Source organism: Galeopterus variegatus, unplaced genomic scaffold (genome assembly GCF_000696425.1).
Source record: "Galeopterus variegatus unplaced genomic scaffold, G_variegatus-3.0.2 Scaffold922, whole genome shotgun sequence".
NCBI classification, from domain to species: Eukaryota; Metazoa; Chordata; class Mammalia; order Dermoptera; family Cynocephalidae; genus Galeopterus; species Galeopterus variegatus.
This window is the reverse complement of record NW_007727033.1, coordinates 233,903-246,079: the sequence shown is the minus strand read 5'-3', so window position 1 is coordinate 246,079 and position 12,177 is coordinate 233,903.

Genomic DNA, 12,177 nt, shown 5'->3' with positions numbered 1-12,177 from the left:
TCTCGCTTTCCCTGTCCCTGGCACCTGTTCCAAGAAGGCTTAATGTAAATGAAGGAGCACTGGGGTTACATAAATTGGTAAAACCCCTACAGAGAGCAAAGAGATAAGAACTCAAAATTTCAAATGCACATCTCCTTTGACCTAAAAATTTGGCTTCTAGGATTTTTGTTACAAATATGTTCACATGCATGCAAAATTATGTAAATGCAAGGTTATTCACTGCAGGATTATTTGCTATGGCAGGAAAAACATCTAAACGTTCATTCATTTGTTTAATAAATTATGGTCCATTCATATAATGGAATATTATGCAACTGTAGAAAAATACAGAGAAATTTCTATAAACTGATTATCGGAAGATCTCCAAGTTCCATTCTTAAGGGGAAAAAGCAGGGTACAGAAGAATGTGGGAAAAGTGAGAAAAAGTAATATACTACCATATGTGTTTAATATGCATTGAATCACTCGAAGAACACTCAAGAAATAATAATGTTGTCTCTGAAAAAGAGAACTAAAAGGCCAAAAGACAAGATAGTCACTAACTTTTTTATACATTTTGAATTTTAAAATGTTGAAAATACATAATTTTTTTTAAGATCACTGGACTTGGAGACAGACAGGCCTGGGTCAAAACTCAGATCCACTGGTTGTGCGACGTTGGTCAGTTCACTTCAACGTCTTTGAGCCTTAGGCAAACAAGGATGAGAATACCTGTATCACGGGTGGTTGTGAGCACTCACTGAGATGGTATTGTTAATAACACCTCACATGGAAGTAGCTACAGCAAAGATGGCTTTCAGTAAATGTGTGATTAGTTAATAGACACAAAGAATGAGTACATTTTGTAATAACAAATTTGCCAACTATCCTGATTTGATCATCACATATTGTGCACAGATACTGATAGTCAACTCTGTACTCCACAAATATGTGTAATTAATTATGTTTCTATAAAAAAAATACGTGATGAATCTGAATTTATTTCCTCTATGTGCCCAGGAGAGCATGATAGGGTGAAGTTAGGGTCCGACAGTAAGCTGAATAAAAGAAAAGTACTCATAAAAGTAAGAAGTACCTATCCTATAAGCAATGGAGAGTGGCAGGTCCCTTAGTGCCTGTGTGCTGAGGAATCCACCCAGCTCATTGTCCAAGTGCCATGGTCTGCAGTGGACAGTCCCCTTCACCAGGTCATTGGTTCCTCACTAAGGACCCTGTGAAACGGACAAGACAGACTTGTAGCACCATTTTACAGATAAGGACACTATCCTAGGGAGCTGCATAACACGCCTAATGTTATTAATCAAGCAGGCATGGATGGAGAAGGAATATGAGAATGTGAAGAGAGCACAGGTTCTAGGAAGAAAACAGAACAAGTTCTGGCTGGTCACTGACTCATGCTGAGTCTCAGATTCCGCATCCACGAAATGGAGATCACAATACTTACCCTGCAGGATGTTGTATGAATCAGAGCTTGAAGCACTGTGACAAGGACATGGTGGGGGCTCAATCAATAAATGCTATGGTTATTTGTGTGGGATTATTATTCGGGGGCTTAGTGTGCCTGGGTGCCCAAAAAGTGCCTCCACAACTTGAATATAGAATCTTTGCCTTCAAGGGGCTCACAGTCTAATAAAAGAGAGACAGAGAGACAGAAATAGATGCCACTATGGGTACAACCAAGTTCCCTTTAAATAAAAATCTGGTATCCACAGGGCATTTCTGTATATTAGGGCCTCATTATAAGTGTAGCATGAGTTGCTCCCATTGGCCATAATTAAAAAATCAGGAGGTGGGTGTCAGGGAGGGGAAAGAGTGGGTCAGGCAGATACAGAGCAGGGGAGAGGTTTTGCAAAGATCCCTGGAACAATAAAAGAAGAAGAGAAAGAGTTAACTGTGGCCTTCGAGGAGCTTCCCTTCTGTGGCATCTGTGAGGAGGATGCACAGTGAGACCTGTGTCCACAAGGCTGACAGCAGGGACCTTGGCATAGAGTATCACAGGCAGGCGTCTTAGGAAGGGGGCTGAGAAGTGTAGCCCCAGGTGTGCTGAGTACATCACAATGCAGGTTCTCCTACCTTTTCCTTTTCTTTCTTTCTTATGAACTTTAATTATTCCTGAAGCCAAGTAAATAACCCTGAGTCATAAAGTCAAAAGGTCTTGACACCAGGATACTGGTAACAGCAGAATATCGAGCACTTACTCTGCTGGGAATGCCCTTCTCTCTGTCCCTCATGACAGCCCAGAGAGCAGGGTATTGTTTTTATCACCCCCATTCTATAGATGGAGGAACAGGCTCAGAAAGATTAAGTCCTTCATATCCGAGGTCACACAACCACCCGGTGGAGAAGCCAGGATTTGAAACCTGACCTGTCTGATAAAACATTCATGCTCTTCCTCACTTCCCTGAAGGTTTTTAACATACTTGCTGCTGCCCATGAAGCAAAATAGATGTAGCTGTGGTGATAGTGGTGGCATATAAATCTACATATGTGGTAAAATGTCATAGAATTATGCACCAAGAAAATGAGTACTTGATAAAGCTGGGGAAATCCGAGGAAGGCTTGGTGTCTAGTTCATCGTTTTGTGCCAGTGTTAATTTTCTGGTTCTGACAATACACGGTAGTTAGTCAGATGCCACCTTTGGGGGAAGCTGGGTGACAAATCTATGGGAGCGCTCTACTCGTTTTGCAACTTCTTGTGAGTCTATAACTTGTTCAAAGTAAAAAGCTGAACAAAATACATGTAGAAATCTGTTGAGAATACAGGGCCAGAGTGGGGGCAAGGAAAACCTCAGTTGTTCCTGAGGAGTAAAGAACAGCACAGGAACGTAAGTAGTGCAGCAGTAGCGCTTCCCAAACATAAGACCTGTAAAGTGTCACAGCTGCCCCATTACTTAGTAAAACGCTTTACAGCTTTATTTTAGGATAACCCAACATTTCCAGTCTCACCCGCCGACAGAAGGGCTCACATTTACGTATATCACCCATGTTTCTCCAGTTTTTGCCCCTATGTGTTATTACAGAGCTTCTGTCCCACCCCAAGTCTCCCCACTCAGTTATTTTTGGGGACTTCTGGAGGTGTCTTGCACAAGCTCTCTAGCCGTGCACTTGTGGTCTGCTGCTCACCCCCCATCCCATCTGCAGATGCCTGCTGTCCTCAGTCACTCCAGGGGCATGCCTCTGCAGGGCCCCATGCCTGGCATGGAGGTGACAGGGGTCTGGGTCTAAGAACTGCTTCTTGATGTTGGCAAACCTCAATCCAACTCCACTGGACTCCTTTGGCCTAAGGCCTCTCGCAGGAGAAGGGTGAATGTGTGGTTGCCTGGGCACCAAAACAAGGCAGAAACCACCCATCACAGCCCTGGTGAAAACCACTCCCAAGTTCTCCACTCAGGTTTAGAGACGAGTGCAAGGTTTTGAAGCACAAATATAGTCATAGTAAGGGATAACATTTGCTGAGCATTTACTGTGTTCCAGTCTCCATGCCAAGCAGTTTGTGTGGGCAAATTTGTCTAATCTGACAGACAGGTGGGCTGCTGTAACAAAGAGACCCAACATCAACCCAGTGGTTTAAAGTTAGAAATGTGTTTCTCTCTCCTGTAATCTGAGGGAGCCTTCCTGGTCAGCAGGGGGCTCTGCTTCAGGTAGAAAGTCAGCGGCCCAGGTTCTTTCCATCTTGTTTCTCTGCCATCCCCTTAGACATGTGCTTACCTGCATGGCAGACACTGGGTTGCTGCATGCCTGTTTGCAGCAGCAGGAAGGAGAGGCAGCATACGAGAGGCAGCCGCTTGCCTTAGGTGCTCATCTGTCACTCCACTCACATTCTACAGAAGAGAACTTCATCGTGCAAGCTCCCCTGACTTCAGAGAGACTGGGGAGAGTGGGAACTTGTGCCCGATGCAGTGCTTTTACAGTGAAAGAAGAGGAAATGCATTTTGGCGAACAGCTATCCCTGTGCCATGCTTCCTCACAGGTAAACCCAAAGATTCTCCATGTGGGTAGATGCTCCTCCTGGGTAATAGCTATCCAGTCTGATAAATTAATCTCAGCCAATGAGACAGACCCAAACCCCTTTCAGATGAAATGTGTTTTGTATGAATAACAGGGATCTAATGGAAATGTGAGACTTAACTCGGAAGCGTGGCTCTAGCGGGGGGGGAGGTTTGGGCAGGCCTTTTCAAGTGGCATCATAGTCCAGGTCTTAGAACAGGGAGGCTTGGATGAGTCCAGGTCCTTCACTTGGGAAAATCACTGGACATCTCAGCCCTAGGCTTTCTATTTGAGAGGATACAGGGAGACTATGGGTGTGCTATGTGCTAGTGAGCTGTGAGGAGTGGTCATGTGTCAGGGCTTATTTTGGGTCTTGGGGGGACCTACACATTCACCACCAAAGCTGCCCTTTGGAAAGGTAATAGGTGGTATTTTCCATGGTCTGGGCTTGAATAAACAGGTTTTTAAAGGTGAGCCTCAAGGAGCTTGGCAGGAATGTGTGTGTGTGAGTGTGTGTGTGTATGTACATGTACGTGTAAATGCACAAGTACTACTTCAGCCAGCTGGGCAGTGAGTCATTTATCTATGTGGATGATTTTTGATTGAATTAACAAGTACTTATTGGGCCGGCCCCGTGGCTCACTCGGGAGAGTGCGGTGCTGACAACACCAAGGCCCCGGGTTCGGATCCTATATAGGGATGGCCGGTTTGCTCACTGGGTGAGCGTGGTGCTGACAACACCAAGTCAAGGGTTAAGATCCCCTTACCGGTCATCTTTTAAAAAAAAAAACAAACAAGTACTTATTAAACACAGTTTTCTGAAGGCCTGCGGTAAATTGGATGCTATATAGAAACCCTATAAATTTTTATAACCCCACATTCTTCAAATATTGTAATAATATAAAAGATAACTGAGGAGTAAGGGGAAGGAAGAGCAAACACTAGAGATGGAGGAGCCATGGGAAATGGGTTAGAGGAGCAGGAGGAGGGCTGTTTGTCCTTCTGGTTTCCAAGCATCAGCAAGTGCAGTCACCAGTGCGTACCAACCAACCCATTGTGCAAAATACTAAAATACATTATCTGTCCCAGTTTGAGCTAATATTCATTACAACAGCTCATATTTGCTGAGGGCTTATTAAGTGCCAGGCACTATGCTAAGAGTTTTATATACACTATCTCATTTAACCCTATCCACCCTGAAGTCTCTGGCACTATGATTGTAGCACTATTTGTTGTTAGCCCATTTTACAAATGCAGAAATGAAGACAGACAGATGCTAAGCAACTCATTCATGGCCACATAGATAGTAAATGGTAGACTCAGGCTTGAAACCCAGGCCTGATTCCTGACACTGTAACCTAACACTGTGCTGACTAACATTTTTTGGCCATAGGCCTGTCTCCTCATTTGTGAAATGGGGCCACCAGGTCTAGCTTTGCCTACCCTATAGAATTGTTGTGAGGATCCACTAAGAAAGGATTGCCAAGGTGCACTATGAATTTATAAAGCCTTATACAAAAGAATTAAACAACATTACTCCAAGTTTTGCTAAGATGATTCTAACTTAGGCAGCTGGAGAACAAAATGGTTAGGAGCAACCAAGTTTAAAGTAAGCCCCCTCTGCTTGGAAACAACTTGAGATGCTATTGACTTGACTGGCAGAAGTTAGTTTGAAGCCCAAGAGTTCACAGTTGTTTTTACCCCTGATCACCTCATCAAAACATCTAGGAATCAATAATACAGTCATCATGCTGTGGTTTGTCAGAAAGTCCTATGGAGAATGCCACATGGAGAAAAACTGAGACCCCTGGCCACTAACCAGCACCAACTTGCCAGCCAAGCGAATGAGTCACCATGGAAGTGGATTTTCCAGCCCCAGTCAATCCTTCAGATGACTACAGCCTCACGAGAGCCCCTGAACAAAAACTGCTCCTGAATCCCTGACCCATAAAAATATTGAAAGATCATAAATGACCATTGTTGTTTTAAACCGCTAAGTTTGAGGGTAGTTTGTTACATAGCAATAGATAACTAATACAGAGCCCATGATATTTCATGGCTTAAGAGTAAGGTTACAGGGTATTAATCAGAGTTCTTGGTTCCAAGCAAGAGAAACCAACTCTGGTAAATGTAAGCCAAAGGAGAATTTTCTGGGAGGGTATCAGAACTCACCAAATCCATGAGAAGACTCAAAGACCAAGTTTAGGGTCCTCTGGCAACCTAGCAACAGAACTCCAGCCCTGGTTCAGGAAGAGGCATAGCCAGGTAGGAACACCTCCATGGCTCTGAAGAGCCACTAACCATCCCACATATCCTGTCTTAGCCAGTTCAAGCTGCTATAGCAGAATACCCAAGACTGGGGAGCTTAAACAACAAACATTTCTTTCTCACAATTCTGGAAGCCAAGAAGTCCAAGATCAAGGTGTGGCAGATCCAGTGAGGACCCATTTGCTGGTGAGGACCCACTTGCTGGTTTGAAGATGGTCATCTTCTCATTGTATCCTCAAATAGGGAGAGCAGAAAGAAGGAAAGCAAACTCTATTTGTCTTTTCTCATAAGGGCACTAATCCCATTCATGAGACTCCACTCTCATGACCTAATTACCTCCCAAAGTCTCCACCTCCAACATATGAATTTTGAGGAGACACAAGCATTCAGTTCATGGAATATCCTCTCTCAGGATTCAGTGTCTGGAGTGCTAGTAACATAGATCATGCCCCAGCCCTCTGACTGCACTAAGGGCAAAAGAGAAAGAATCTGCCCCTCAGTATTATTTTTCTCTGAGACTATCCCCAGTGGGAAAAGATGATTCCTGAAAGGAAGTCAAGGTGTTGTTGGAGAGGGGGATAGGATGTTCTGCAGCCAAAATTAATAAATGTGCAGCCCAGGAGTCATTGCATGGTGCTACAAAGAGGAAGGTTTTGAATATTATTGAACTGAACTAGACCATGTGGGCAGTGGGCTGAGTGCTTTATATTCATGGCCTCATTAATCCTCACAATAGTCTTTCAAGGAGGGTAGTATTATCCCCTCATCCAGATGGGGAAACAGAACTTCAGACACATTAAGCAACTTGCCAGGATCTGCACGGAAAGTGATGGAACTAGTTTTTAAGTTCAAGTCTGTGGGGTTCCAAGTCCTTACCCATCTCACATTACTAGGCTTCCAAGACTGGTCCTCATGGGAATGGAACCACATTCTGCTTAGAGGAAATCAAATAAATTACAATAAGTTCCTGAAGGGAAAGAAACAGAGGCTGAATTAAAGGAGTCACCTGATCTTCTCCCAAGGACAATGTACCTGAGTCGTATCTGACCGACTTGGCCCAGAAAGAAGTGGGTAATCATAGGCAGAAAGGAAAGCACAGCCTGCAGAGGAGGACGGTTCCAGAGCTTGAAGCTTCCCTAGGGCTCAGAGCCTATGTACTGAAAGTGGTCTACTTCTGCCACCTAGCCACAGATGGTCTCTTCATCCAGGGAGCTAGAAGCCCAACTTTGGGGAAACCCCGTGGCTGGGTATACAATGAGCACAATCCAGAAGTGATTTTCTGGTAGATTTCTGAGACAACCAATGCCACAAGGACACCTCTGTCACACATTTTATTTATCTGGGATTCCGTGGACAGGATGCTGACTCCTTCCTAGATCAGGTGTCAGGCCCTTCCCCAATCCCATCTTCACTCCCTACCCCACTAAAGAACTTCTCTATAATCCCAACTTCACCCTCTTTAGCACTTTTCAAATATCATTCTTTATTTTCTGACTGCCTCTTTCCTAGTTTGGATAACAAATCTATTCCCACCTGAAGGTTGATAGCTAAAATTAAGCATATTCCTGACCTTGGGCTAATGTCTTTATGACATTATGACACTAACCAGCCAGGATTGATGTTAGCTTTTTGCTGTCCTGGAGCATTAACATCTCTACTAAGAAGAAAAAAAAAAATAGGCTGGATTAAAGCCAGCATGAGAAAGATTGCCTAAAGATAAGAAAATAAATAAAGGTCCACCATGATTCTAAGCACACAATAAGTAGTCAAATACGTGCAGAAGAGATGAATAAATATACCTGTAAGGCTTTAAAAATGATAAATAAAGATAACAGTTATCATTTAAAAAAAAGAAAGAAAAAAAGCATTCCCAGGCTTTTGTATTTGGCAGATCAATATTTTTTTGTTTTACTTCCTAATTTGGGGAGGGGAAAGTCAATACAGGATTACTATCTTTTTATTTTGCCAAGTGGAACATTTTAATAAAACTGTTATTTCTCTAGCTATTCTTTCTTAAGATAAGAAAACGCCAACAAAGTAGGAAGAGTATGGTCACAGAATAAAGGACAGTCTTTCCAGGGAAAGAATCCTTGGCACATTGGATAAGGGTCTTTGTTGCACACTATATAGTCCCTCTCCAGCTAGCTTAAGCAAACAATCTGTTATGGAGACTGGAGAGTTCACAAATCATTAGAAGGGCTGAAAGAATATACTATATACTCCAAACTTCCAGTGCTGACTCCCCAAACCACACTCCAGAACTTTCCTCTGAGGAAGCTGCTGCCACAGCTGCTGGCTCCTGAACCACTCCAGCTCAGAATAAGCACCAGCCTCATGCCCTGTTCAACTCCCTGCATTATTCAATTCCAAATCAAAGTCCTGCCTGAGTTCAGCTGGTTGGCAGAACCTAGACATACCTAGAACCCCAACCACCAAAGGATCTGGGAAATGTAGTTTCTGCAATACAGGAAGATTCTGCAATACAGGAAGGCTTGCGGGGCTGGAGAAGGCACTGAGTAAACCAATTCACCACCATTGGTGAGCTTTTGCTGTGTACTCATTGTCTTAGTCCACTGTGGCTGCTATAACAAAATGCCATAGACTGGGCAGCTTATAAACAACAGAAATTTATTTCTCACAGTTCTGGAGGCTGGGAAGTCTGAGATCAGGATTCTGGTGGTGTCTGGTGAGGGCTCATTTCCTGGTTCATAGACAACACCTTCTTCCTCTGTCCTCACATGGTATAAGGGGTGAGGAAGCTCTCTGGGGCCTCTTTTATAAGGCTGCTAATCCTATTCATGAAGGCTGTGCTCTCATCATCTAATCACCTCCCAAAAGGCCCCAACACCCCTAACCTTTGGGTTAGGATTTCAACATATGAATTTTGGGGAGATTCAAACATTCAGACCATAGCAGTTACGAAATGTGTCAAGGTCTGATTTTGGATTACAGAATCACACTTGGGAATACCAGCATGAGAGACATCCTGAGGGATGTGCAGTCAAGCTTTATTGAGAAGATTCTGAAGGTTGGTGGTATCACACTGGTGCCTGTTCAGAGGATGACTCTTCTTGTGAAGAGAGTTTGCTACCTGGGTCCATGGCATTAACTGTGGTAGTAGCAGACTGCTGTAGTAGACATTTGTCATATTTGTGGCTTCCCATCAACTTTTCAGTAGTTTTTCCATATTGGGGGATATTTGCATGTAATGAGTCCCACCTCCCCAATATCAGAGTTGGAATTCAAATTTCCAGATGTCTTTGCAGCTGGGATTCAGGCATGTGATCTGGGATCTGATAACCTGATAACCACTTGAGATGTGATTCTTCAGCATGAAGAAACAGGCAATGCACAGAGCTTCCATTTTTGCTGGCACAGATGGTAGCAGAGACCTCAGCTTTCAGAGGTGGTGGTGAGGTCGTCTGGTTCCCAACTCAGAAGTGGCATCAGTGGTTGTGGCAGGAGTGGCTGCAGTAAAGTCAAGTTCTTCATGTCTAGTGCTCAGCAGCAAGCAGCTGCAGTGATTACCAGTCTCCCCCCTTGAGCTGGCTCTACAGGGCATCATTCCTGGAAACTTTACCTCAAACATATTTCCCAGCCCTCCAAGTGATTGTTTATACTTCAGTATCCTTTAGTAAATCCTACTCGCCTCAACCAACTAGAGTGGATTCTGTTGTCAGCAACCAACAACCCACCTCATGTGCTGGGTAAGCCAGGAACACCTGACTCTGGATCCACTGCCTCTACACCAGGCTGCAGTGGAAGCTTTCCACAACAGAGCACTAGCCTGGACCTCATCCCCCATTCTCTTCTCAAGTCAGGTGCAAAGGAGGATGGAAGAAAAGTGCCCTTCCTTCTGACTCCCACCATCTCAGGGGCTCCTTCAGAACAAGAATGCTCTTCTTCATTGAATTTTTATCACCAACAATTTGTGCAGGGCTTAGTACAGAGTAGGTATTCAGCAAATGTTTGATGAATGAATGAGTGAATGATCCAGTACACTATATAGTAATATCCATAATCCAGAACTGTGCTGTCCATTAACAGTATCCACTAGCTGCACATAGCTACTAAGTACTTCCAGTGTGGCTAGTGCAATTGAGGAACTGTTATTATTTTGTGTCAATAAACTTAAATTTTAAAGCTGATACCTAATTCCATTTTTGGAAAATGTTTAGTTTGTTTAATTTGTTTATGTAAAATGTAAATTTTATAAAAGCTAAATATAGATCAATAAAATCCCAATAAAAAGTTAGCATACAAATTGAGATGTGCTGGAACCGTACACACCAGAATCCAAATACCTAGTACTTAATAAAGAATATAAAATATGCCATTAATTTTATACTGATCACATGTGAAAATGGTAATATTCTGCATATATTAAACAAAATATATTATTAAAATTGACTTAATCTTTTACACTTTTTTATGTGACCACTAGAAAACATAAAATTATATGTGTAGCTTTCCTTGTATTTCTGTTGGACAGCACAGATCTGAACCTTAGTGCGAATGTCACTCAGCAGTCAGAAAGGATGCTGAGGACCTATAATATCTGTGAGCACTGGAGGCTCTAACCCTACAGATCTAGGCCTGACCTCACCATCATTTCCCCCACCTGACTCCTCAGACTCTAACCCAACAAGTGGAAGTTTAGACATGGGCCTCTAAAACATGTAGAGCAGCAGAAGTCACAAATTTGTTGTTTTTAGAGACCAAGCAGGTAACCTATCAGGGAAAGGGCTGGAGGTAAGGCCATAGACAGTGATCAATTGTTCTATTTAAAGGCAATATACAAAGAAAAAAAATCCCCAAGTGAATGTTTCTTGAGAATGTACCATCTCTGCACAGGTCTATGGAATCAAAGGAGGACCCTGGAGAGCCTCTAATATGGTCACCTCATTCCAAGGGTGAAGAGACTGAGTCCAGAGAGATGAAAGCTATTCTAGTTAGCACAACAGCCAGGGTTAAGCATTAATTCTCCTGTATCCATGGAATACCTCATCTCTTGGCTTTAGGTGCCAGTAAATACATGCCAATTGGGTTTGAGAAAGGAAGGGTACTGCCTACAGGAATCCTGCAGTCTGCACCTACCCCAGTATTTTTAAGCTTCCCTTTGCCAGCACTGGGAATCCATTCTGAGAAATCGGGATGGGAGCCAAAAAGCATTCTGTCCCATCACAGGAATCCTTGTGGCTTCTATTCACAACTCCAGAAAACCCAAAACCCTTAAAACATTTGTTCCAAGGTAGGAAGGAACACAGAGGTAACTTTAAATGGCTTGGAGAGCAAGGAAGAGTCCATGGAAGACCATGCAAAAACAGTGCTGGGATTATGAGGGAGAAAGATGCTCTTCACGGTCCAATCCTGAGCCAATTGTAGGGGGGAAAGGCCAAGGCACCAACCTGGAGTGACTGGCTGCCCCTGGTGGAGTGGGGAGGATGGAGGAGGAGAGTAGGGAGGAGGGAATGGATAGAAGGGCTGGACTCTGAAGCTTTGCTTCTAACAGAAAGGGAAATACAAGTAAACCTCCCCAATTTACCATGCTAGATCCAGGCAATTTTCATACTGGAAGCACAATCTACAAAATCCTTCCCTTCAGCCTGTCCCCATAGGTACAGTTTCACCAACGAAAACCATTCATACCTACATCCAAATTTACCAATCTGAGCAAAATACAGTCAGTAACAAAGAACGGTAATTTTCATATTTTATCATTCATCATAGAAAAGGTTTTAATATTTTTTAAATACAGAAACATGTTGTTACTGTTACCAGAGATTGTTTTCATGCCCTTAAACAAATTAACAACACCTGTTTGCAAACAAAAGCATTACCAGAATGAGTCAAATCCTTTGTTCTCTTTTCAGGGCTGAGCCCATTCATCTCTTTTGTAGGCAGTGTCTGACACATAGTAGG